The 25,751-nt window shown below is 43.6% G+C and overlaps 1 protein-coding gene across 4 annotated transcripts in view; it reads right to left on the reverse strand.

Annotated features, from left to right (window-relative positions):
* Window positions 1-23,468, reverse strand: part of SV2B (synaptic vesicle glycoprotein 2B) — a 202,868-nt gene extending 179,400 nt beyond the window's left edge. Inside the window, exon 1 of one of the 4 annotated variants that reach the window (XM_001926765.7) lies at window positions 23,044-23,468. The gene's annotated coding sequence lies outside the window, so the exon portion shown is untranslated. Of the gene's footprint in view, window positions 1-21,088; window positions 22,213-22,313; window positions 22,969-23,043 lie in introns of those variants that run through there. The other 3 variants (XM_021099374.1, XM_021099373.1, XM_021099375.1) reach the window with 3 other exon arrangements.

The raw sequence follows: 25,751 nt of genomic DNA on the forward strand, positions 1-25,751 counted from the left end.
AGAGAGAGCTTTTACTGACAAATATGGAAAACACTAACACTCAATTTAAAATGGACCAGGGACAGAAGATAATGCTTAGAAGAGAAAATACAATTAGTCAATAAGCAAAAATGCTCAGTCACATTAGCAATCAAATACCTGAAAAATAAAATATTTTCTCAACATAAAAACTGACACTGTTTGATTTTTTATTTATTTATTTATTTTTTTTTTTGGTCTTTTGTCTTTTTTGTTGTTGTTTTTGTTGCTATTTCTTGGGCCGCTCCCGCGGCATACGGAGGTTCCCAGGCCAGGGGTCGATTCGGAGCTGTAGCCACCTGCCTACGCCAGAGCCACAGCAACGCAGGGACCGAACCTGCAACCTCATGGTTCCTAGTCGGATTCGTTAACCACTGCGCCACGACGGGAACTCCTGATTTTTTTTTTTAATAATGATACTACAAGCAAGGACACATTGAGGCGGCATTCATACATTGCTGGTTATAGGGTAGATTAGTACAAATTTTCTGGCAAGTAATTTCACAGCATGAAATAAAGCGTTTTATAATCTACAAGTTTTACTCTTTTCCAAATCATATAAAATAGCAATTACTACTTTTCTAATCAGAAACAAGGTAATAAGCATAAGGAAATCAATCATCTGGATGACAAACTTGAATAGTCACTGATTTCACCAACAGATTTGAGTGATTTCAAATTCCCCTGCAAACGAAAGTCTTAGAATAAGTCACATTTTATGTACTATATTAGTTTATAACAATCAGAGCCAGAAGTGGGATTTGTCACTTGATGATTTGAGACAGCTCACCAAACAGCCCAGACCTCAACAGGAGAACAAATAAATTGCTCACCATCTCAAATGACAGACTACCTTAGGCACAGCCTACCTTCTTGCCTCATCCACTTTAGCTGTTTAATCTCTCCCTGAGATTAAGAAAGATTTATCATGAAAAAGATAGCTCTTACCATTGGGTAAATCTTGCTCCCCCAAAAATGCCAACCCTTTACACCTTGCAAAGATATGCTCTGTACCAGCATTTTATTTTTGTGTTTTGGACCCCGCCTTATCCTAAAAAGTGGAGCATCTTGGCTGAGCATCCTGCAGAGGATTCCATCTGCTGCTGGCCAGACAGAAGCTGGGGATTAGGAGTAAAAGCTGGGAGCCCCAAGCGGATCAGCCAGCATGCCCACCACCCCCCCAGGCCCTGCCTCCATGCAGAGAGAGCTTATTAGCCAGTGCATAAAATTTGTGAGGCTCAAAGCAGAGCTGAAGGGAGGCAGGAAGGAACTACCTGAAGAGGAGCCAGAGTGGAAGAAGGAAGCAGATTGATTTTGTCCATTCGAAGTGGAATTTGAGAGAAGCCTAACAGCAATAATTATTATAATAGGGATATGTCCCTCTCCAGCATTGCTCTGGTGTGTACCGGCCCCTCTGAAGCCAATGGCTCCTGTGTGTGCTGTTTTATAATAAATAATCAGCCTCACCTTAGTCCCTTTCAGTGCCGAGGAGCCTCTCAGAGAAGGGCGGGGGGGTCCCACCCCACACCCACCAGCTGGCCATGCATCCTGCCACTTCTTCAAACAGATCTCCCCATGTCATTGGGCAGCCCTGGGCCCCTGGCCCACTCCTAAGCTTTATGCTTCCTCTTATGGAGCCTTGTGCACCTTCCAAAGCCCTCAAAGAATGGAACAGAACAAGATTCTTGTCTTCCCTGGAACTTTACTGCTACACCTCCTGCCCAATTATGATGGGCTACTCCATTAAGCCTCCTGCCTGCCAAAATTTCCAGATTAAAAGGAGGCACAAGACTCTACATCTTCATTGCCCCAAACTCCAGGGGACATGTCAAACCCTTCAAGTCCAATTCACTCCATCGGTACCACAGGGGAGTGGAGTAGCTACCGGTATGAGATGCCCATCTCCCCTTGCTGCAAGCATCCAGGTCTCCACATGGGGGTCTCTCGAGGCCCTTTCCCCTGACTTTGCAGGGAGCAAAAAGTCCTTCACCTCAAGCAAGGATTTCCTATAGGCCAAGATTCCAAAGATTATGCCTTCTTTTCGATCACTATACTTATATAGACCTGGGGGCTTAGCACTGAAGGCTCCAAGGCCAATTTTGATACTTCCTAGAAAGTCATGAGAGACCCTAGTTATCTGTGGCTCAGTTTAAAAGCAGAGCACCTAAGACTTCTTATTTTCAGATTTGCATGCTGAATGCCAATTCTTGGACAATAGAAAAGTCCCACACAACATCCTATTACATAGTTAACCTGCATCATTCCCAGTTCTCCTCCCCCACATAATATGGTTATAATCTATGTTCTTAGCCACATAACACTGCGGTGTTTTCCACAGTGAGAGGAGTGTACTTCCCCACCACACTGATGTTGGGTTTGCTGTGTGATTTGCTTTGGCCAGTGAAATGTTAGCAACATGATATGCAGAGAGGCTTTCAATGTGCTTCCCAGTTTGGCATCCCTCATGTCCTCCTACCATTTGCCATGGGAAGGACATGTCCCCAGCTGCTGCTAGTGGCATCCAATGGATGAGAGACACATGGAGCAAACCTGCACCTGAACTGCAGTGTGAAGGAGAGCCCCTCCAGCTGACTGGCAAACTCATGAGGGAGATAATGTTTGTTATGTGAGCCATCTAGACATTTGGGGATGTTTGCTACACAGCGTTATTATGCTCACATAGTAACAGCTGACTGACACACTTGCTATCTGCCCAACATTACATTGAGCACTGAAGCATCTCATTTAATTCTTTTCTCTTAATAACTGTGAGATAGAACACTATTAATATTATCTTTATTCTGTAGATTAGGACATTGAAGCACACAGCATTTAAGCACAATTAGTAAGTGAAGGAGATAGGCTTCAAATCCAGGAATCTGACCACCGTGGAACATGAAACAGAAAGAGAGAAAGATGTAGCTCTGTGTTCTTCAAGGTCTGTCCTCTGGGGGTGACTTTGGACTCAGAGCCACAGTAGCTCTCAGCACAAGCTTGACCAGCTCCCAAGAGCTGAGACAACTTTTCTAGTTCTGTCAGTTCAAGCAGAGAGAAAGAGACAGGCTTTCCTTCCAGAAGGCATGACCCTTCTCGGAACTTTGAGTAGGGGAAGTCCCACAGGGAATTCTGACCAAGGAAAAATCCTGCCTTTGTGAAGAGCAGTCATCCAATGCTCTGCACGGGACTGTGCAGCATACTTCATTCTCTGCTTGTTTTTTATTCTAAGCAAATATCTCCTTTTTCTTTTAAAAATGATTACACAATTGCCAGCTGCTGCAATTATACAAAGAACCTGATAATAGCAAAGCAATATGCTGTCCAGTGTTCAAACACCACCATACAACAACAAAGCAGCCTGGGGTGCCGGTGCTCATTCACAGCCTGCAAGCAGAAGCAGCACAAGCCAAAGCCACCCACTCTCTCTCCCAGTTTCAGAACAGAGTAGCAGGGTGTTTGGTCCCAAGATGGATCATTTTTCTCTTCAACCTCCAAGATGTTCCATGCACAGGGAGAATGCAAAGTCATATTCTTTGGCAAAATAACTTGTCAATATGTTTCAGTGATGCACTCCCTTCTTTAACCAAAGTTAGTACCCCTGATGGGCAGTAGTGAGCTTACAAGTCTTCAAGCTATAGACAAGCTAGCAATTCAGAGGGCAAGGGTCACACCTTCCTTGCCTACCACTAACCCCAATGCCGAGCATGGTGAGTGGTCAATAAATATTTGTTGAATAGACAGATATAAGAGGGATTAGAGGAATTAAGGGGAATCCATCTTTGAATTTCACATATTTTAATTCCTAAAATAGGGTGAGCAAGGCCAGGGTTATGAATATTAGAACTCCCTAGAGAAGAAAGAAAGATGAAGACATAGCCAGACCTTCAAGTCTTTGACACTCTCCAACAGAGTCAATACTTTATATTCTTTATTTCATCAAGAGAAGTCAGCTTGGTGTATATGACAGACACCTGGGGTTTCCCTGCCCAGCAACTATGTCCCCTTCTTTTGGTAACAAGTTCTCAATTTCCCTTTGAGGAACTCCCCTTCCCTCACTCTAGGTGGGACTCATACAGAGATGTGACCTCAGCTGGGCCAGCCAGATTTCCTTCATCCCAGAATGGGAATCTTGAGCTGGGTACACAAAACCAGAAAATGGTTGGGGGACTCAGCCCCTTGGGGGTGTTTCCAAATAGCCAATAGCAAGGCAGCAGGTTGGACCTCCCAGACACACTAAAGACTTCCCCAAAACACATCACAGAATTTACATCAGTACTCCAGCACCCCGTTTCATTGTTTGGCTCTTTCAGCTAAGCTCCTTCTCCTGAATCCTTCACTTAATACAAGCACAGAGCAGAGGAGAGAAATCCAAGCTGGAAACAGGGGTTCCGATCATAAATCTGCCACAGGAAATAATAAGTTACCTCCCCTGTCAGGGCCTCAGTCTTTCCCTCCATAGTACTAAGGGGCTGGAATGTAAAAACCACAAAGGGGTCTCATGTGCTGGGTCAATAAAAATTGACCTCTGAAAGCTCTGGTTCTTGGCAACACAAAACTCATATTGTCAGGGACAGCGGCTTGGAGTTTAAAGCAGTTAATCCCCTGGCTGGATGGTTCGGACAAAGAGGATTAACCATCAGAGAGAGAGTCATCATCCAAATATAGAGCAATCTCAAGCACACACATTAGAAACAGAAGCACCCCCCACCTTCTCTTGCAAATTCTTATTCTCTAACCCTTTTGGTAAGTGGATGGATTAATCCTTCTATCACCCCAAAGTCAAGGTGTTAGACCCTTTCCATGTTCCTCCACGACCTTTCTCACTTCCCCAATCCAGGTTACAGGATTTCTCTTTAGAAACACACAAGTTTGTTAAAGGTATGATCCCTGGCCTCACTCAGTGGGTCAATGATCTTGTGTTGCTATGAGTTGTGGTGTGGGTCACAGACATGGCTCAGATCCTGCATTGCTGTGCTTGTGGCATAGGGTGGCAGCTGAAGCTCTGATTCAACCCCTAGCCTGGGAACTTCTATATGCCACACGTGCAGCCCTTAGAAAGAAAGAAAAGAAAGAAAAAAAGAAGGAAGGAAGGAAGGAAGAAAATAAAGAAAAAGGACCTCGAATTGGATATAATAAACTGCATATATATGTGTACACCAAAATTAAACAGTGGTAACCTAGCCATACTTCAAATTCTAAAGGTCATCTGCTCAATAATATACCTAGATGAAGTACTCTACAATTCAACATGTTACCTATAATCTTAAATATGATAAAGAGGAGTTCCCGTCGTGGTGCAGTGGTTAACGAATCCAACTAGGAACCATGAGGTTGCGGGTTCGGTCCCTGCCCTTGCTCAGTGGGTTAAGGATCCGGCGTTGCCGTGAGCTGTGGTGTAGGTTGCAGACACGGCTCGGATCCCGCGTTGCTGTGGCTCTGGCGTAGGCTGGTGGCTACAGCTCCGATTCAACCCCTAGCCTGGGAACCTCCATATGCCGCGGGAGCGGCCCAAGAAATAGCAACAACAACAACAAAAAAGACAAAAGACAAAAAAAAAAAAATATATGATAAAGAGATTAAGGGTGGAAAAATCTATTCCCACTAAAAAGATTTTTCAGAGGCTCCACTTAGAAATTTTCATCTATATCTCAAAGGCTAGAATTAGATTCATCCCTAGCAGAAAACAAATCTGAAGAGAAAGCATTTTTAGATACACATATTGTCCTTTGCTCTCCAAAAAAAAAAGAAAAAAAAAGTGAGGGGGGAGTGAGATTCTCATGGTAATGAAGAAAAGGAGAAAAAATACTGAAGTTACATTTTCCACATTAAAAAAAAAAAAAAAAGGTCAAAATGAAACCGAAACTGGCTTAAGCAGTAAGGAAACAAAGTCCGGATGTAAAGATTCCAGAATGAGTTGATTCATTAATTCTATGATATAATCTGGAGTCCATGTTCTTGCCATATCTCTGCTCTGTCATCTCATGCATTGGTTTCAGCCTCAAGCTCATAGCAAGAGGGCTGCCACAGTTTCAGGTGTAATATCTACATGTGAAAATGTCCAGAGGAGGAAAAATGACTGCTTTTTTTTTCCCACCTTAATAACAAGAGACATTTCCCAGAAGCCCTCTTGTTAATGTGTCCTCATGTCTCAGGCAGATTTGAGTCACATTTCTGATCCAATCACTAGCAAAGTGTATAGAATTATCACTGCTTACCTAGATGAATCATCTGGATAGAATGTGGATTGAGGATTCTATCAGTGTTCACTACAATACTTCCTATAGTGTTCACCAGGGGAAAAATGAGGAGCCCACCACTTTGTAGGAGCCCACCACTTTGTAGCAGAATAACAGATCAGTAGGAGCCAAGAAAAATGAAATAAAATAGACATTCGCCAACCGATGGCCAACAGGCACATAAAAAAATGCTCAACATAACTAACTGTTAGAGAAATATAAATCAAAACTACAATGAGGTACCATCTCACACTGGTCAGAATGGCCATCATTTAAAAAGTCAGCAAATAACAAATGCTAAAGAGGGTGTGGAAAAAAGGGAACCCTCCTACACTGACTCATTAATAACTGTCTAATTGCAAAAGGGAACCATCCTACATTGTTGGTGGGAATGTAAATTGGTACAACCACTATGGAAAACAGTATGGAGGTACCTCAGAACACGAAATGCAGAACTACCATATGACCCAGCAATCCCACTCTTGGGCATATATTCAAACAAAACTTTCCTTGAAAAAGATACATGCATTCCTGTGTTCATAGCAGCACTATTCACAATAGTCAAGACATGGAAACAACCTAAGTGTCCATCAACAGAGGAATAGATTAAGAAGATGTGGTACATATACACCATGGAATACTACTCAGCCATTAAAAAGGACAAAATAATACCATTTGCAGCAACATGGATAGAACTAGAGACTCTCATACTAAGTGAAGTAAGTCAGATAGAGAAAGACAAATACTGTATGTTATCACTTATATCTGGAATGTAATACATGGCACAAATGAACCTATCTACAGAAAGAAAAAAAAAATTCATGGACATGGAGAACAGACTTGTGGTTGCCAAGGGGGAAGAAGAGGGAATGAGATGGACTGGGAGTTTTGGGTTAGTAGATGCAAACAATTGCCTTTGGAGTAGATAAGCAAAGAGATCCTGCTATATAGCACAAGGAACGATATCTAGTCACTTGTGATGGTACATGATAGAGGATAGTGTGAGAAAAAGTATGTATATACAAGCAGACAACCCAACTGTCAGCCCAACGGTAACTTTTTATTCCTATGTTAATGTGAAACACTCTTCCTGATCCTCCACAATGTGTTCCCATAAGCTTATGAGAAATTACTAATTAAGACTTCAGGATTTATTGATGAAGGTGGACTAACTGTTGTCATAAACTCTAAAATGTCTTAAGTTTAACATAGGCAGAGTTTATTTCTTGCACATGAGACAGCCCAAACAGGTCCAGCCAGTAGATGAGAGAAGAGCCTGCAGAAGTGCATGTGGCGCTCCGGCTGCCACTGGCTCCAAAACTGCATACAATAGTCACTCAGGAACCCCGTGGATACCCAAACCCGAGAATGCGCAAGTCCCTAATATAAAATGGCGTAGTATTTGCATATAACCTACACATAGCATCTTGTACACTTGATATCGGCTCTAGATTACTTATAACACCTAATACAATGTAAATGCTTTGCAAATGGTTGTAAATCTGATGTAGATGTTGTGTAAATAGTTATGGGTGCACAATAAACTCAATTTTTGCTTTTTGGAAATTTCCTAGAATCTTTTTCCAAGTATTTTTGATCCAGAGTTGATTGAATTCATGAATGCAGAACTTGCAGATATGGAGGGCCAATTGTAATTAATATGGTTATTTCTAAATAGAGAATGTAATTCAAAGTGCATACATAGATGCTGGAATTTTATGTGGATTTTCCTATTCTCCTCTCAGTTTTCGGGATTATTGATAATTTCGTTCTAATACATCCAAAATGGTGGTAAGAAGGGGACAGGGAGGAAATCGCATAATCAGTAACTTTTGGAGCAGTTATGGGTGGACCCCGTGTTATCCAGGCAACTGCCTGAGAAGTAGAGGCAACACTGTTTCCCTGGTCCCCTTGCAGCTCTCTCATCTACTCCAAATGCAGAAAACAGAACTTTCTGCTCTGTTCTAGGCAACTATGGTCTAGGACTTCTTTAAATTTCTTAAATGTGTTCCATGCTCTCTTGGTCTTTCTGTATCTTAAAGCATCTCTAAGACCTCAATCACAGTTTCCAAGGCTGCTGTTTCTCTAATTGGATGGATATCTATGATCAAGGCCATAACAGACTCTAATCCACTCAGTTCACACACAGCCAGGCCTTGTGGATGAAGCACAGGACAGTGATTATTTCATCACTTGAAGGCATTTCAAGGAGCTAAGATAGTCAGCTCTTATGTGTATGTTAGTGCTTCTTGGGTTTTTTCCCCCTGATGATAACCTTTAAACTCCCAAAAGATTCCAGTGGATGTCTATGCCACATCCTCTATTCCCCTCTCCCCCTCTTCACCCCCTGGCCCACACCACCTCACCTCCTCACCACATCAGACTGCCTGTTTCCCAGGTAGGAAAAAAAAAAGCACTTTCACACCTAGTCATTTCTTAAACTATTTCCTCTTCTCTTCAAAGTAGTCACTTGGAAAACACCTACCCTTCCTTCAAGGCTCAATTAGGCAACTCTCCTTAGCCCTGTCCAATAGTTTTGCTGGCCCTCAGTCTTTTCTCCTTATGCAGCAATAGCCAATGGTTAGTTTGTGCTCCCACAAATATTCACACATATATATATTTATATTACATATATATTTATTTATATTTTTATTTATATTTTATTTCTTTATTTATATTATATGTGTGTATATATATATATATATATATATATATTTCTATGATGTCTTCTTCTTGCCTTGTAGTCTGACTATTAATTAATGAGCTCTATAAGAGCAGAGCCAAGGCTCTGCAGCCCTTGTAGGAGCAGGCCAATAGAGGAAGCTTGGTCCCCATCTGAGTCATGGTCCTCCTTTTCTGATGAACCAGAGGCATGGGGCCAAGAGTATAGAGCCAAGCTGGGAAAACATGATATGGAGAGGTTGTGGCCTGTTCCCTACCTCAATTTTGCAGATGAATTATCTGGGAATCTTATAAAAAGGTAGGTTCTAATTCAGCAGATCTGGGGTGGGGCCTGAAATTCTATATTTCAAGTTCCATCTAACAAGTGATGCTGATACTTCCGGCCCGGGGCCCATACTTTGAGAAGCACGGCCCTGGGTTAGTTTGTAGGGGCACTTGATACACCTGAGGCAGCAAGAGAGGCAAACCTCAAAGATGCCTGCTTCAAGAGGATAGAAGTTTTGCAGAGAGAAAACAGATGTCTTTCCTATAAGAGAAAAGTTTAGGAGACAAGGCCTAGAATGTAAAAGTGGTTCAATAAATATTTGTTGAAGAGAATGGTTTGGATGTGGGCCCAAAACCAACCTTAGAGCCCAGAACAAATGAAGCCACACTGTGCAGAGGGACACAAGCAGATTTCTCTCAACTCATCCTTTAGAAGACAGGAAACTGGACTCAAAGTCATAGAAGAAACTCAATTCTAAGCCATGAAGCACTGAATTAGGGCCCATTACCATCCAGGACACTTGAAGTCTGACATTTTCACAATTAAAATACCTCCAGCTTCAGGTAAACATTGGCCTTGAGGGCACAGATAAGGCAGGTAGACAAGTGAATTTAGGAAAACAGATCCAGGGGCTGGGGATTTGGCTGGATCCAGCCCCTGGTTTAAGCCCATGAGGTAGTAGCCAGATATTTGCAAACTCCCTATAGGAGATGGTAGGTTGTAGCAGTAAGAGTGGGAAAGGCTAGAGTCTGGGTCATGGGATGAGGCCCAGTCCTGCCCCTAACCAACCATCGTGGACACAGCACAGGGCAAAGAACACATTCTAGAGCCTTAAGCACACTGCCCTCTAAGAGATGCTTACCTTTGGGCAAGTTTTTTAACTTCTCTGAACCTCAGTTTACTCCATGATAACATGGAGACAATAAACCCCCACTTCATAGGGATTGGGAGACTTAAATGAAATCATACATCCACAATAATAATCATTCTTGTTGCATGATCAAACTACAAGCTTCTAAAGGGACCATATCTAATGTATATGTGTCCTCAGGACTCAGTACAAAACTAACATTTTCTGTAAAATTAAACTTCTATATTATCTCTATTTCTTTACCTATAAAATGGGAATAAAACAGATTTACAAGCAACCTATTCCTACTCACTCAGTTGGAATACTGAGTGCTGAGCAAATGCTAATGGTGGGTCTTATAACCTCAGGGTGACTTTTCCCTCTGATACCCAAATGGGCAAACCTAAGCATTCTCTCATGTTCCCAAGGTGAGAGCAGAGGGGGGCAGACCAGAGCCCCGAGCAGGCTGCAGGGAGTCTGGGGGTGACAGGCTCAATCTGGAGCAACAGCTGCTACAAATGGACCTCAGCCAGTCATTAGATTGAGGATGCGGCATTTAATACTATCTGCTACAGTGAACTCTCACTAGGAGGCAGGCACTGTTCTAGGCCCTTTGTGCAAGTTACCTCATGTCTCCTTCCCCATAACTCTATAGAGAGGTAAGGCCATCATCATTCCCATTTTACAGATCGGGAAATGGAGGCACAGAGTTGTGAAATGACTTGCCCAAGATCTCACATTAGTAAGAAGCAAAGCTAGGCCAGGAACTTGGGCAGACTGTCTCTGAGGATCTCTGCTCTCTACCCTCTCAAAGAGGCTCAAAAATCCAGGAATAACTAGATGGTTAAGTCAGCCAGAAAGGACCTTACTTGTCTAGAGGAAGTGGCCTGAAAGTCCTAAGACATCTACCTGGCAGTGACACAGATGAACCTGAGAAGCCTTCAGGACTAACCTGGCCTCTGACAGCTCTACCTGGTATCCCCAGATCCTGCCCACGGGGCCAAGTGGAAAAAGGAGGCCACCAACACCATGATGTGAAAACCAGAGCCCAGCACAGCTTCTTGGCCAGAGATGAGCCAGCACCATTGAAAGAAGACAAAGTCAATGAGAGGAGAGCTCAGCTCAGCATCCCACCCTGTTTCCCTACTGCTTCTCACACTTTCTAATCTACCTCTTCATCACTCAATGTGGAGTTCATCTTCTACCACTTTAATTTGATTTTTTTTGGTGTGTGTGTTTGTTTGTTTGTTTGCTTTTTAGAGCCACAGGTACAGCATATAGAAGTTCCCAGGCTAGGGGTCAAATCAGAGCTGTGGCCACTGGCCTACGTGCCACAGCCATAGCAACAGCAATGCAGGACCCAAGCTGCATCTTTGACCTATACCACAGCTCATGGCAACACTGGATCCTTAATCCACTGAGCGAGGCCAGGGATCAAACTCACATCCTCATGGATACTAGTCAGGTTCGCTTCTACTGAGCCACAATGGGAACTCTTCCTTAATGTTTTTAATTGAGGTATAGTTGATTTACATTGTTGTGCTCATTTCGAGTGTACAGCAAAGTGATTCAGAGATACATATATCTACATATTTACTTTTTCAGATTCTTTTGCCTTTTAGGTTATTACAGAATACTGAGTGGAGTTCCCTGGTCTATACAGTAGGTCCTTGTCATTTATCTATTTTATATATAGTAGTGTGTATATGTTAATCCCAAATTCCTAATTTATCCCTCCTCCTTTCCCCTTCAGTAACCATAAGTTTGCTTTCTAGCTCTGTTTACCACTTTAATTTTTAAGCTACTGCTTTTGCATTGTTTTCCCAGAGCTTCCCTTTCCTTAAAGCTTATTTAATGTTTACGCTTTGTTTAAAACAACTAAAAAATGGCTGCATTTAATCCAAGGACATTTTAAGTGACCATGAGTGGGATGTGCTTATCACTCATCATAGGGGCAAAAAAGGAACAGAGTCCCTTCAGCCCTCCAGAGCCAAGGTCAGGAGCTCCTGACATTGCTATGACCTCTTTAGCCCTATTCCAGGACCCAGGACTCTGCCCAGAGCAGGCCACCCCACAAGGCCGATTCTTCTCCCACAGAGCCGCCCACATGCCAGCTGGGCTCCATTCCTGAGCACCATCTGCTGCCCTCCCAGATCAGGCGAAAGGCCACGATCAGATTCTGTGCATAGCAGGAGAGCAGGGGCCGCAGGCAAACCTCGAGCTGCTTTCATTGGGCCTGGGCTTTGGGAGCTGGCAGAGGAAACCCCAGGAGATTTTTCAGTAGAAGCTGTTGGAGAGCCTAACCAGGCTCTCACCTGCCTGGGAAAACTAGTTGTGCTATTCCAGAGGATTTCTAAGCATAAGAAAGAAGGGAACCCAGATTTCATTTCCTGTTCTCTCTTTTTTAAAAATTTTTATTGAGGTATTGTTGATACACAATGTTATATAAGTTTCAGGTATATAACACAGTGATTCACAATTTTTAAAGGTTAAACTCCATTTACAGTTATTATAAAATACTGGCTACCAGTGCTGTACAATATATCCTTGTAGCTTATTTGTTTTATACATAGTAGCACATCCCACTCATGTCACTTAAAATGTCCTTGGATTAAATGCAGCCCTCTAACCCTCTCTGGCCCCTCCCCTTTCCCTCTCCCCATTGGTAACCACTAGTTTATTCTCTATATCTGTGAGTCTCCTTCCTTTTTGTTATATTCACTAGTTTGTTTTATTTGTTTTAGATTCCACATATAAGTGTATCATATCATATAATATTTGTCTTTTTCTGGCTGACTTATTTCACTAAGCCTCATACCCTCCAAGTCCATCTATGTTGCTACAAATGGCATTACTTCATTCTTTTGCATTGCTGAGTATTATTTTATTGTGTATACCATATCTTTTTTATCCATTCATCTGTTGATGGTCACCACTTAGGTTGTTTCCGTACCTTGGCGATCGTAAACAATGCCGCTATGATTAAGGTCTCTCTTAATCCCTATCTGTAGATGAAATTATGTTGTTGCAGGCCTGACCTGAGCTCTGGTCCTCTCTCTAGCATTAACTAACTGTAGGATCTTAAGTCATTTCCTTCTTTAGATTCACCTCCCTCCTTTGCCTAATAAGGAGTTTAGATTCCTACTGTCCCTATAGCTCTGAAACCCTAAGATCACACAGTTCAAGTAAGTTCTTCCATTGCCTTGAACCCGTTCTGGGCCTGAAAAAGGAACCTACCTATGAAATACTTACTAAAACAAATCTGCACACTTGGGGGTCTTGATGGATGGCACAGTAATCTATGGACATGTGTTCATTGGCAGGATTCTGTCATGAGGAGCCATGAAAACAGACTTGAAAACTCAAGCTTCTGAGTTTCAGGCACCAGAGCTCCCACCAACATCATCTGGGGTTGACACAGGAAGCAGTTAAGGTTACCCAGCTCCTGGTTTGAACAGCCAACTGACTCAGGCATCTGTGATAAAAAATGGCCCCAAAAGTCCAGCAAAATTACCCTTGCTTGCATTTATGTGGAGCTGGAGGAGAGAGAATGAGGTTGTTCATTCACTTGTCCAAAGGAAATTTTACCTGCGATTTCGTTGCTTTAGGCCTCAGGTTTCCCATCTACAACGTGGAAGTGGGAGAGAGGACATGGCCTATATGTTCTAGCAACTAAAAGAAGTTCAGAGCTCTATTTCTGAGGAGTTACACAGTCATGGTTAGAGAAGACTTTTCTATTGCCTCTTGGGAAAAAAAATTAATCCTACTCTTTCCCCTGTCACCCAAATCAGAATCAAGCTCTTAAGACTAAAGGAAACAGGAAGCAAGTGGAGCAGGAGCTTCCACAGAAACAAGAAAACTGGATAGGACCAGAGGCTTCTGTGTGGAGAGCTGAAGGAGGGACTCCACAGTGTGGATCTTCATTGCCAGGGCAGGAGACACAGTTGGGTGATCAGAAATTAATGATCAGAATAGCAAGGCAGCCTTGGTCTTTGCTGATGATGCATCTGAAAGCTCGAAGAGAAAATCAAGTCTATGTCTGTTGCTCTAAAGGAGGCCAGGAGTTGCCCTGTGGCACAGTGGGTTAAGGATCCAGTGTTGTCACTGCACCAGCTCAGGTCACTGCTGTGGCACAGGTTCGATCCCTGGCCTGGGAACTTCCACATGCCAGGGACACAACCAAAAAATTAAAAATAATTAAAAATAAATATAAAAGAAGCCAGAGTTGCAGCAAAGGCAGAGAGGTGGGGGAGAGAAAAACCATTAGCTGCTGAGTGCTTACTAAATGCTGAAGACCGAAACTCATCCCTGTCACTCACATTCTTATTTCTTTCCCAGGCCAAAGAGGAAGAACCAGAAAGAGCCTCCGCCAACAGAGCAACAACAACAGCATTTACTCATTCATATATCTATTAATTATATTTCATGCCTACTATGTGCCCAGAACAGGGAGAACAGCAGATTTTCTAGTAGAAAACATCATGGGGCAGAGAGAGTTTCTACAGCTATATAATCCAAGTGACTCAAAATTTTTGATCATGAATTCCAACAAACTCTAGGAGAGGACACAGCTGAGCTAGTGGGGTGGGCTTATTGCAAAGAATAGAAGGCTGGTTTCCCTCTGAGGCACCTCAAAATCTCTACCTCATAAGGCTGATTACTGTCCACTTTTGAACATTATAGGCCCTGTGCAAACGGTCTTCTCAATAGCCCTGGCAACATTAAAGAATAAGTTCTAAATTCTCCCTTCATCCCAGAATTTTTAAATCTTTCAGTAGGTATAGTAATCCCTTAGTTGATAATAGGCCAACATATTTCCAAGTCCAGGAACATGAAGGAAACTGCAGAGCTCTTGGTGTTATCATCATCATCACCATCATCATCACCATCATCACCACCACAATCACTACCATCATCACCACCGTCATCATCACCATCATCATCATTACCACCATCATTACCATTCACCATCATCATCATCATCATCACCACCACCATCATCACCATCACCATCATCATCACCACCATCATCATCACCACCATCACTGTATCACACTGTCATCACCACCATAATCATCATCATCACCATCATCATCACCACCATCATTTCGCAACTGAGGAAACCAGAGCTCAGAGAAATTAAATAGCGTGCTAAAATTTACACAGCCAGAAAATAATGAAGCTTGAATTCAAACCAAGTTTTGTCTGAACCCAAATCATAGTTCCATCCAATCCCTGACATGGTCGAGCCTGGTACCCACACATAAATATGGAGGCCAGCTTTATATCCCTTTCTCATACATCTTTCTGAGCTTTAATTCTTTTTCTCCCACCCCCACTTTGCGTCCCCCCTTCTCACACACACACACACACACACACACACACACAGAAAACCACTGCCATTGCGGCACCTACTTTTTCCTTTTTCATTCCCTAATCCCTCCAATATCATTGCAAACAAAACTCATGCTCACACATATCCAGGAAGTGGACAATGCCTAGAGTCTGAGATTGAAGTCATTCTAGCCCTCCCCTTTTCCTATAAGGCCTATTTCTCTCCCTTTCTAAACAGGAACATATTATGCAAGATGCTGTAGATGTGGGATTTTTCAAGCAAGCTGGTGACACTCTTTCACTTGGCATAAAATCAATTTAAATAAGCATCTCCCTTTTTCAAGATTCTTCCCTGCTCCTGCTTAATCTTAAATTAAGAGCAGTACAATAATAACCCAAGAACATCACACCCCTGATTTCAGCCACCTCTCTCTGGAGAATCTTGTCTCCTTTTATGAAAATATGAGCTATTTTTTGGTTTCCACTTGTTTCTCCTTCTTACTTGTCACCACATATTGTTTTCTACAAGATATAAGCAACCAAAGCCTTCCTAAAGTCTGTTTTTATCCACAGCATCCACAATAAGACTGTCATGAGGCCTTAGAAAGAAAAGGAATAACTTCAGGGACTTACCCTTCAAAATCCACTGAAGCAAAGATCTGCAGTAACCCCCAGTGATTAAATGATTTCATTCACTCATTCAGTAAATACTTGCTGAGTATACACTATGTACCAGGCAATATTCAGGGTGATACAGCAGTGACTTAGCTAAGTGAGGGATAAATAAAAAATATGCTCATGATACTCAAGTTTATATCTCCTTTTATCACTTCTTCCTTCAACTCTAGACCCACGTATGTAACTCTCTACTTACATCTCCCATTGGATGTGCATTTGAACCCTATAACTGTTCCTTCTCCATCTCAGTAAAGAATACTATAAAGTATTCTCTCTAGTTGCTCAGGTCAAAATATGTGGAGTCATCCTTGACTTCTTTCTTTCTCATATACCCTAAATCTACCCCATCAGCAAGCTATATCCAGAATTTGATGACATCTCACCATCATTTCTATCTACCCTCATCTCTTGCCTGGATCATTGCAGGAGCCTCCTGTCTGATATCCCTGTGTTCACCCTTAAGCTTTAAAGTCTAATGTAAGGTCTAAAGCTCAAGTGATCATTGTAAAACCTAAATCAGATATGTCAGTGAGTGCACAAAATTCTCCAATGGCTTCCTATCTCACTCAGAGTAAAAGCAAACTCCACACAATGCCCTAGACAACCCTGTACTACCCATTTCTTGTCCTCTACGATCCTCATCCTCTCTCAGTTCCTTCCACATGAATACCTTCACTGCTCCCAGAATACACCAGTACATTGTTCTCTTGGGGCCTTTGCATTTGTTGTTTTCCCTGCCTAGAAGGATCTTTCCCCAGATATTCACCTGGCTCACTCTTTCATTTCCTTCGTGCCCCACCCTCTCCTTCACCCCACTCCCCAACCCCACTCAGCCAGGCACTCCACTCTCCATCCTCCTGTCCCTATTTGATGTTCTCTCATCACTTAATATTACTTATCTACTCATTTACATATTATCTCCCTCAACCAGAATGGATGCCTCAGGAGGATGAACCTTGCTACCTTTACTGCTGTATCCCCTGACTACAATATGCTTGGCATGTAAATAGTACTCAATAAATATTTGGTGAATGAATGACTATGTCAAGATATATATGCCTGTAGTTGGTCAGCCATAGAAACAGAGAAAAAGAAAGAGGGTAGGGAGTTCCCGTCGTGGCGCAGTGGTTAACGAATCCGACTAGGAACCATGAGGTTGCGGGTTCGGTCCCTGCCCTTGCTCAGTGGGTTAACGATCCGGCGTTGCCGTGAGCTGTGGTGTAGGTTGCAGACGAGGCTCGGATCCTGCGTTGCTGTGGCTCTGGCGTAGGCCGGTGGCTACAGCTCGGATTCAACCCCTAGCCTGGGAACCTCCATATGCCGCGGGAGCGGCCTAAGAAATAGCAACAACAACAACAAAAACAAAAGACAAAAAAAAAAGAAAGAGGGTAAATTGTGGGAGTTGCGCATTCAAGCAGAGTTCAGGAGAAAAGCCTTAGCCAAGGGGACTTCAGATATTAAGATCCCTATGGTAGATTGATTGCAAAACTATCCCAATTCCTTCCCCCCTCCAGGTATCGATGCTCTTTGCAATGTGACCATGTAGCTCCTCCCATCAGGAAGTTACTCTATTCCTGGAGTTGCCGTTGTGGCACAGTGGAAACAAATCCGACTAGGAACCATGAGGTAGCAGGTTCGATCCCTGGCCTCACTCAGTGGGTTAAGGATCTGGCGTTGCCATGAGCTGTGGTGTAGGTTGCAGACGTGGCTTGGATCTGGCATTGCTGTGGCTGTGGTGTAGGCTGGCAGCTGTAGCTTCAATCAGACCCCTAGCCTGGGTACAGCTCTAAAAAGAAAAGACAAAAAGACAAAAAAAAAAAAAAGGAAGAAGTTACCTATTCCTTCCTCCTCACTCTTGGCTGGCCTTGTCACTAGACAAGGATGAAATGACAATGTGCCAGGCATAAGCTTAAGCCTCGGGAGGTCATAAAAGTTTCCACCTTCTCTTGGATTCCTGTGATAACCACATGAACCCACTGAGCTCATCTGTTGGAGCAGAGCCAAGTCATCCTAGCTAAGATGGACCTGGAGTTTGGGGTTAGTAGATGCAAACTCTTGCATTAGGAGTGGATAAGCAATGAGATCCTGCTGTATAGCACAGGGAATTATATCTAGTCACTTGTGATGGAACATGATGGAGGATAATGTGAGAAGAAGAATGTGTGTATATATATACACACACACATATATATATATATGACTGGGTCACTTTGCTGTGCAGCAGAAGTTGACAGAACATTGTACATTGACTATAATTTAAAAATTTTTTAAAGAAAAACAAACAAACAAACAAACAAAAAGAACATCCTAAAGCAGCCAGGCCTTGGCTACTACAACAACAGACAAAAATCACATGAGCAAACCCAGCTGAGATCAACCAAGTATAACTCACATCTGCAGAACTGCCCAGTCAACACAGACATGTGAGAAAATGAGAAATTGCTGCTGTATTAAACCACTAAGTTATGGGGAAGTTTGTTCTGTAGTCCCATTGGCAAGGTCAGCCTTAAGGTGTGTAATCAGTCATTAGGGGAGGCATCTCAGATGCTTTGCTCTGAGTACATGCTCACCAGGATAGCTTCTCCATGTTATTTAATTCTTACCAAGGGGGGTCTAGAGGAAGAAGACACACCACCATGCCACACACTGTCCCAGCCATTGCAAATCAATAGACAGGCATGTGGGTGAGCAAGGTCATTGAGATGTAGCCCAAGGGACAGAGTCAGAAAGACTAAAAGCCAGACCTTGAATAGGGAAAATTCACAGAGGTGAATGCCACCTCTGAAGTGACTTGGGGGATATGCAGCCAGCTACCCAACCAGGACCGTGACCCAGCCTCATCACATCCTATTTCATAGAAACTTTGACAAGGTTCTAAGGCATCCAGCCCCATTTCTTTCCATGGAACACACACTACAGTGGCCCTAAGGCATGAAGGACAGCTGTGGCGTGGAGCTCTCAAAACCATGTTCTCCCCCCCCCCCCCCGTCCTTTAGGGCCACACCCACAGTATATGGAAGTTCCCAGGCTAGGGGTCCGATTGGAGCTACAGCTGCCGGCCTACACCACAGCACATCAATGCCAGATCCGAACTGCGTCTGCGACCTACACCACAACTCATGGAAGCACGGGATCCTTAACCCAGTGAGCAAGGCCTCATGAATACTAGTCGGGTTCATTACCAATGAGCCACAACGGGAACTTTATTATTTTTAGTTGATATACAGTTTATTTACAATGTTATGTTATGTTATGTTATGCTAATTTCAAGTACACAGCAAAGTGATTCAGTTATACATAAATATATAAATAATACATAAATACATATTCTTTTCCAGATTATTTTCCATTATAGATTACTACAAGATATTGAATATAGTTCCATGTGCTATACAGTAGGTCCTTGGTATTTACCTATTTTGTGAATAGTAGTGTATATATGTTCATCCCAAACACCTAATTTATTCCCCCACCCTGCTATCCCCTTTAGTAACCATAAGTTTGCCAAAACCATGACCTTTAAAGAAGAAACAAAGTCTCAGAGGAGCAGAGAAGCAAACTATGGTCTTCATACGAAGCCTATAAAATGGAAGCCTCAAATAAATGTGTTACATGATATGATGTAAATTCATTCCATGGGGAGTTCCCGTCGTGGCGCAGTGGTTAACGAATCCAACTAGGAACCATGAGGTTGCGGGTTCGGTCCCTGCCCTTGCTCAGTGGGTTAACGATCCGGCGTTGCCGTGAGCTGTGGTGTAGGTTGCAGACGCGGCTTGGATCCCGCGTTGCTGTGGCTCTGGCGTAGGCCGGTGGCTACAGCTCGGATTCAACCCCTAGCCTGGGAACCTCCATATGCCGCGGGAGCGGCCCAAGAAATAGCAACAACAACAACAACAAGACAAAAAAAAAAAAAAAAGACAAAAAAAAAAATTCATTCCATGGTACACCAAAGATCAGTATGTTTCCATAACCATAGAAACTACTGTCATTCTCAAAGAAAAAAGAATCATAACTGGCAAAGACAATACCTGCAGGACTATCCACTAAATGTGACCCTTTTTTTCATTGTGAGGGAAAGGAAACAAACATAACACTAAGGTTCAAAAGAAGCACTGAAACAGTTCTTGATGAAAGATAATCTGAACACTGTTTTGCACTGTGTTTTTCGTCACCTTCCAAAGATATACGCCTCTGCTGGCTTCATTTGCTTAGACTGAGTGACCACAGGAACCTATGTCTCCCAACCAGCCTTCTTCTAAATAAAGACTATAGGATTTCAGCCAATTCCTTCCCCAAGAGCTCAGGATATTAATCTCAGTGACAAATTTAAATCATAAGAGGCAATACCCCAGTGACCTTGCCATGTTACCCCTCTGACCTCAGGTCCTACTTCTCTCCTCTCAGTCACTCAACCACAGCCTCCTTGGCTTCCTTTCTGGTTTTCTTATGAAAGATACCTTTCTCCTGCTTCAGAGTTTTGCAGGCGCCATTAGTCTGCCCAGAATGTTCTTCCTCAGCCATGTGCCTGGCTCACCTCCCCACTTTCCCAGGAGTCTGGTCAAATGTCATTTAGCAGCAAAGCCTTCCCTACAAACTGCATAAAAAATAACAATCCTCACCCCACCCTCTGGCAAGACTCCCCATTCTCCCTTACTCTGCTTTATTTCTCTCCTTCATAATGCATCCCTGGCTGATACACTACCTAGTTACTTACTTATTTGTCTGTGATCTTACACACTCACGCACACATAAAGTAAGCCCCTTGAAGGGCTTTATTTCATTCCATTCTGTATTCCCCACACATGGAGCAGTACCTGACACGTAGTAGGAACTCAGCGAATGAACTGTCTTTCTTAAGCACCTACTTTGTACGAAGAAATTTACATATGATGATCATTTATCAAGAAACAAATGTTTTTAAGCACCTATGACGTAATTATATTTTAAGACCTCTATTGTTATCTCCATTTTACAGTTCAGGAAACCAAAGCTCAAAATAAAGCTAAGTAACTTGCCCAAGACACTTACCTAGGTTTGTTTGAGCATCAAAGCCCAAGCTTCTTGCAGTCTGCTTTTCAAATACCTTAATTATGGTTTAGATTACAAAACACATGTGATTCGCGTCTCTGACAACATACATAACACAAGAGCTCTTCATTCTGTAGTTTCTCATCACCCACCACCGCTTTTGTCCAGGAAGAAACATCCATCAGATTGGCTTTTTATTTCCCAAAGCACATTAGTTGGAACAGCTTTAGCTTCCCTTTATTCCACCCATTTAGGGACAATCAAGGTCAGAGCTTTCCTTTTGACCTGAACTGGGACAAGCACAGATAGATCAGGGACCCAAGGAGAAAGAAGGCAGAAGTTCATCTGCTCTGAGAATCCCTAAGAATTTTCCAGATTCCCTGCCTTTGTGAAGTCCTGCTTCAAAACTTTCCTGGTCCTGAAATTTAGGAATACGATCCATTAAAAAACAAAAAGCCCGACCTGCATTGAGCACACCCCCTCTCCATGTCACTCTATGTCTATGTCTACCGGAATCTGGTCACACACTTAAAACGCCAGCTGTGTTGTGACTTGCAGAGTTCTGCCTGTCCAGTGACCAGTGATGCTGATGGGCTAGGAGTGATGTGGGTCACTTACAGACCAATAGCACAAGGGAGAGAGAGATCCTGCCCCTACTGAAATCCATGCAATGCCCCATCTAGAAGAGCTTCATTTTAAAAATAATCGCTGCCACAATTAATTCCTCCCTCTCTGCTCCCACCACTCTTTTTTCACACTTATTACTGAACTTATCACCCCCTCATTATTACAGGTGTTTCTCCCTCACTAGGTGTGAGCTTCTGGGGAACCTGGACTTTGTTTTCATCATCTCTGCACCCCCAAGGATTAATCCGCCTCTGACACATACTAGGTGCTCCAGTAGTATTTGCTGACTCAAGAAAGATGCAGGATGAGCATGTACTGTAACTGCTGCACGCATTGGAGCAAACAGGCTATGTCACCTCTTCTGGAAAGGGCAAGAAGCAGAAACAGAAGAGACCGGTATAGACCAGAAGGATCGCTGAGCTAACTACAATGCCCAGTTCTCCCCCATAGGCACATACTCTCACCTCTCACCTGCCATTCCCTGAATCTCAAAGTCACCCACATTTACCTCTAAAAAAGCCTTAAACAGGAGCAGGCATCCCCCAGTGCCCCACCGGGCTGCTCTTATCAGAGCCGGAGGCCACCAACGTTAAGTTACCTTTCAAAGGCGCTAGTTTGCATCTGTGATTTCTGGTTAAAGGATCGTGTTTCAGCAGCCTAGCTGAACCCTGGACAGCAGAGATATCCAACAACCGTCTGCGGGGGAAACAGTGCCTTGCTCCTCCCTGGCTAAACGCATTTATTCACCCACCCCTGTGGAACAAATCATGTTCTTTTCCTTGCGCTAAAATCCATCTATAAACAAATCCTCTCTGTCCCTCAGAAACGGCTCCCACGCCCGCGGAGGGCGCCCTCCACATACAGAAATACACACTCACAAACCCCAACCCAGAGCCACCAGGTAAGCCTGGTTTTGATCTGTCCTTTTAAGAACAAGCCAACAACAACAACAAAATCCATCTAATTGTAAAGAATTGAAACTAAAGTGGTGACCAGAAAGCTTACGGAAAGGGAGTTAAAAACGTCAGTAGCCTAAGTTGCAAAACTATGTATGGTGCTAACAGTTCAAACAGGATTTTAGAACAGCCCTTGGGGATGCCACCTTCAAAGAGGAGCTCAGCCCCGGGCAGCGGGCAAGTCCTTGCTTTTCTGCGCCGGCTTTCCAAGACTCTCCCCTGTCTTTTGTGCCATTTGCTATAAACAACATTCAGAGGTACCAGCATGTACGTTTTAGCCCTGGCAAGAGAGCCTGGGAGCCCCCAGTAGCGAACCGGGTCCGTGCCCCGGCGGGGTCTGCACGCACGGGAGCGAGCAACGCCGTCCCCTACCTGAATGGGAAATCCGCGCGCGGCCGCCTCCGGGTGCGGGCTGAGTGGCGTCCACCTGGTGGCCCCGCCGGCAGCTCCAGCGAATACTGCTCTGGGGCGATCCCCGCGGAGGCAGGAGTCCGCGCGTGTCACACCTGCATCACGGCGCCCGCGCCGCCGCCGCCGCCGCCCGCCCTGGCGCAGCGCGCAGCGCGCCCCCGCCACATCAAGACAGAGGGCGGGAGGCTCCTGTATCCTCTATTCAGCAGGATCAGATCCTAACCCGCTTTCTTCCTGGCCTGGGCATTACAGGCATTCGCCGCGGGCAGCTCTTCGTTTCTAAATCCCCTTCGGATTCAAGACAGAGTGTTTGGGATAGCTGGTGGGAAGGGGACTCAGCGGGACCCCAGGTTCCTTGGGTTTGCAGAGCAATAGATGTTCAACTTCTTATTCCTCAAGTTTCAGGTTTCATACCCAACTGATTATAGTCATCTCCTTCGCGCTCTTCCGGACTGGGGCGAGGGGGCGCTATGTACTCCACAGCCCCTTTCACCAAACCCAAATTGGGACACGACCTGTCAGAGGACACGACTCAAATTTCTGGGAAGGAGAGTCCTCAGACGCATCTACAAAGTGTCTTAGAAAATGGACAGCGCTAAATCGCTCTGTCCTGGGACCTCATCCGGGAACTGGGAAGAACCTACCTGGAGACTGGAAGAAAGGAGAAAAGCTTTGGGGTGGGGGGGAATGGGGGGGTGTTGATGCTTTAAAACCTGCTCCACCTACACCTGTCTCCCTCCTTCCAAACATTCCCACCACCTAACTTCACTCACAAAAAAGTTCAATAAATTCAATCGCAAAGGCTCACCCTGCAATGAAAGGCTCTTTTCAGGAGCAATGGTCCTCTAGGAGGCAGAGAGAAACAAGGAAATGACACTGGAAATTCAAAGATTAATCAGTAACACAATGCCTGAGGTGCCTGGCCTCCTCTAGGGTCTGAAACTACATATCTTTCCTGAGAGTGGAGGCGAGTTCTGAAAGTCTCTTCCTCTTTAGCAGCCAGCACAACCTTCCATCACAAGGTCTTTGGTTCCACATCCTCACCACCTCTGCCATCAGTGCACAGCCAGCAGCACCTCTGTCCCTCCTCTGCTTCAAGCCCCCATCATCATCTCTCACCCTGACCACCTCCAGGGATTCAACTGCTCAGTAGCCTAGACTCATTCCTTAAAATGTAGTAGCGGTCTTGATTCTTTTCTACCTAAAATCATGCGCTGGCCATGTCCTTTAAAAGCTGAAATTCTACCACATCTCATTTAGTCACCAAAGAGCCCCTGCCAGCCTCCAGCCTCCCCTCATCATCCCCCATCTTTCCTTCTGTACTCCAGCCATAAACAGCTTTTCATTCCTTACACATACCTCACTCTCTCATCTCCAGGTCTTTGCATGTACTTTTCTGTCTATGTGGAATATGCTCTTCCTCCCAATCTTCTTTCCTGCCTAATGCCTAATGGTCCTCTGTTGAGACATCTCTTCTTTTTCTTTTTTTTTTTGAGACGTCTCTTCCTTGAATAGGTCTGCCCTCATCCTGGAATCACTGAATCTCCCCTGCTCCATGTGCATGGAGCCACCATTGCTTCCTCTACCACAGCGCCTGGAGTCCATCTCTCACTAGAATGTAAGCTATAGAAATGCTCGGTCTCTTGTTTGCTGCATGTGCAAAACACACACAGCATATAGTGTCTTTCAATGTATATTAGTGCAGCCACTATGCAGATTAAGCTACAGAACAATTCTGGTATCCAGATGTTGATTTATGCCCCTTCTCAGGCAATAACTATTCATCCTCCAGTTGTAACCAGTATTCTTGCCTCTTTTAGCATCAGTTTGTACTGCCTATTGTTGAACTATATATGCATAGAATCAACAGTTTTATGTTACTTTATATTGTTATTATAATATTATTTCAGATTTTGAAGGTATGTAATATATATAAAGGCATATTTTACTTTTACTTTTCCAATGTTTATATCTTTTATTTAAACTTCTATCCTTATAGCTCTGGTTAGGACCCCTCAGACAATGCTGAATTAAAGTGGTAGTACTGGATATCCTAGTTTTATTCTCATATTCTCAGGGAAAAAGTCTTCATGCCATTTCATATGATGTTAATTATAAAAGTGATGATAAAGAAGAGCCTTGTCTTATTCCTAATTTCATAGGGAAAGTATTGTTACGACTCAGTATGATGTTAGCCATTGGTGTTTATTTTTATAACATCTGTCAGATTATAGAACCTCCCTTCTCTTTTTAGTTTGCTAAAAACTGTGTAACAGGAGTTCCCATCGTGATGCAGCGGAAGCGAATCCGACTAGGAACCATGAGGTTGCGGGTTCGATCCCTGGCCTCACTCAGTGGGTTAAAGATCTGGCATTGTCATGACCTGTGGTGTAGGTCACAGATGCAGCTCGGATCCTGTTTTGCTATGGCTGTGGTGTAAGCCAGCAGCAACAGCTCCGATTAGACACCTAGCCTGGGAACCTCCATATGCCACAGGTGCGGCCCTAAAATGACCCAAAAAATAAATTGATTGATTACTTAAAGTGTGTGACAGATATGTTGAATTTTGTCAGAAGTTTTTGCATCTATTGAGATAATCATATGGTTTTACTCTTTTATTCAACTCATATGGGTAATTACAGTCATTGACTTTTGAATGTTACAACAAC

Source organism: Sus scrofa, chromosome 7, assembly GCF_000003025.6.
Source record: "Sus scrofa isolate TJ Tabasco breed Duroc chromosome 7, Sscrofa11.1, whole genome shotgun sequence".
Taxonomy (NCBI): Eukaryota; Metazoa; Chordata; class Mammalia; order Artiodactyla; family Suidae; genus Sus; species Sus scrofa.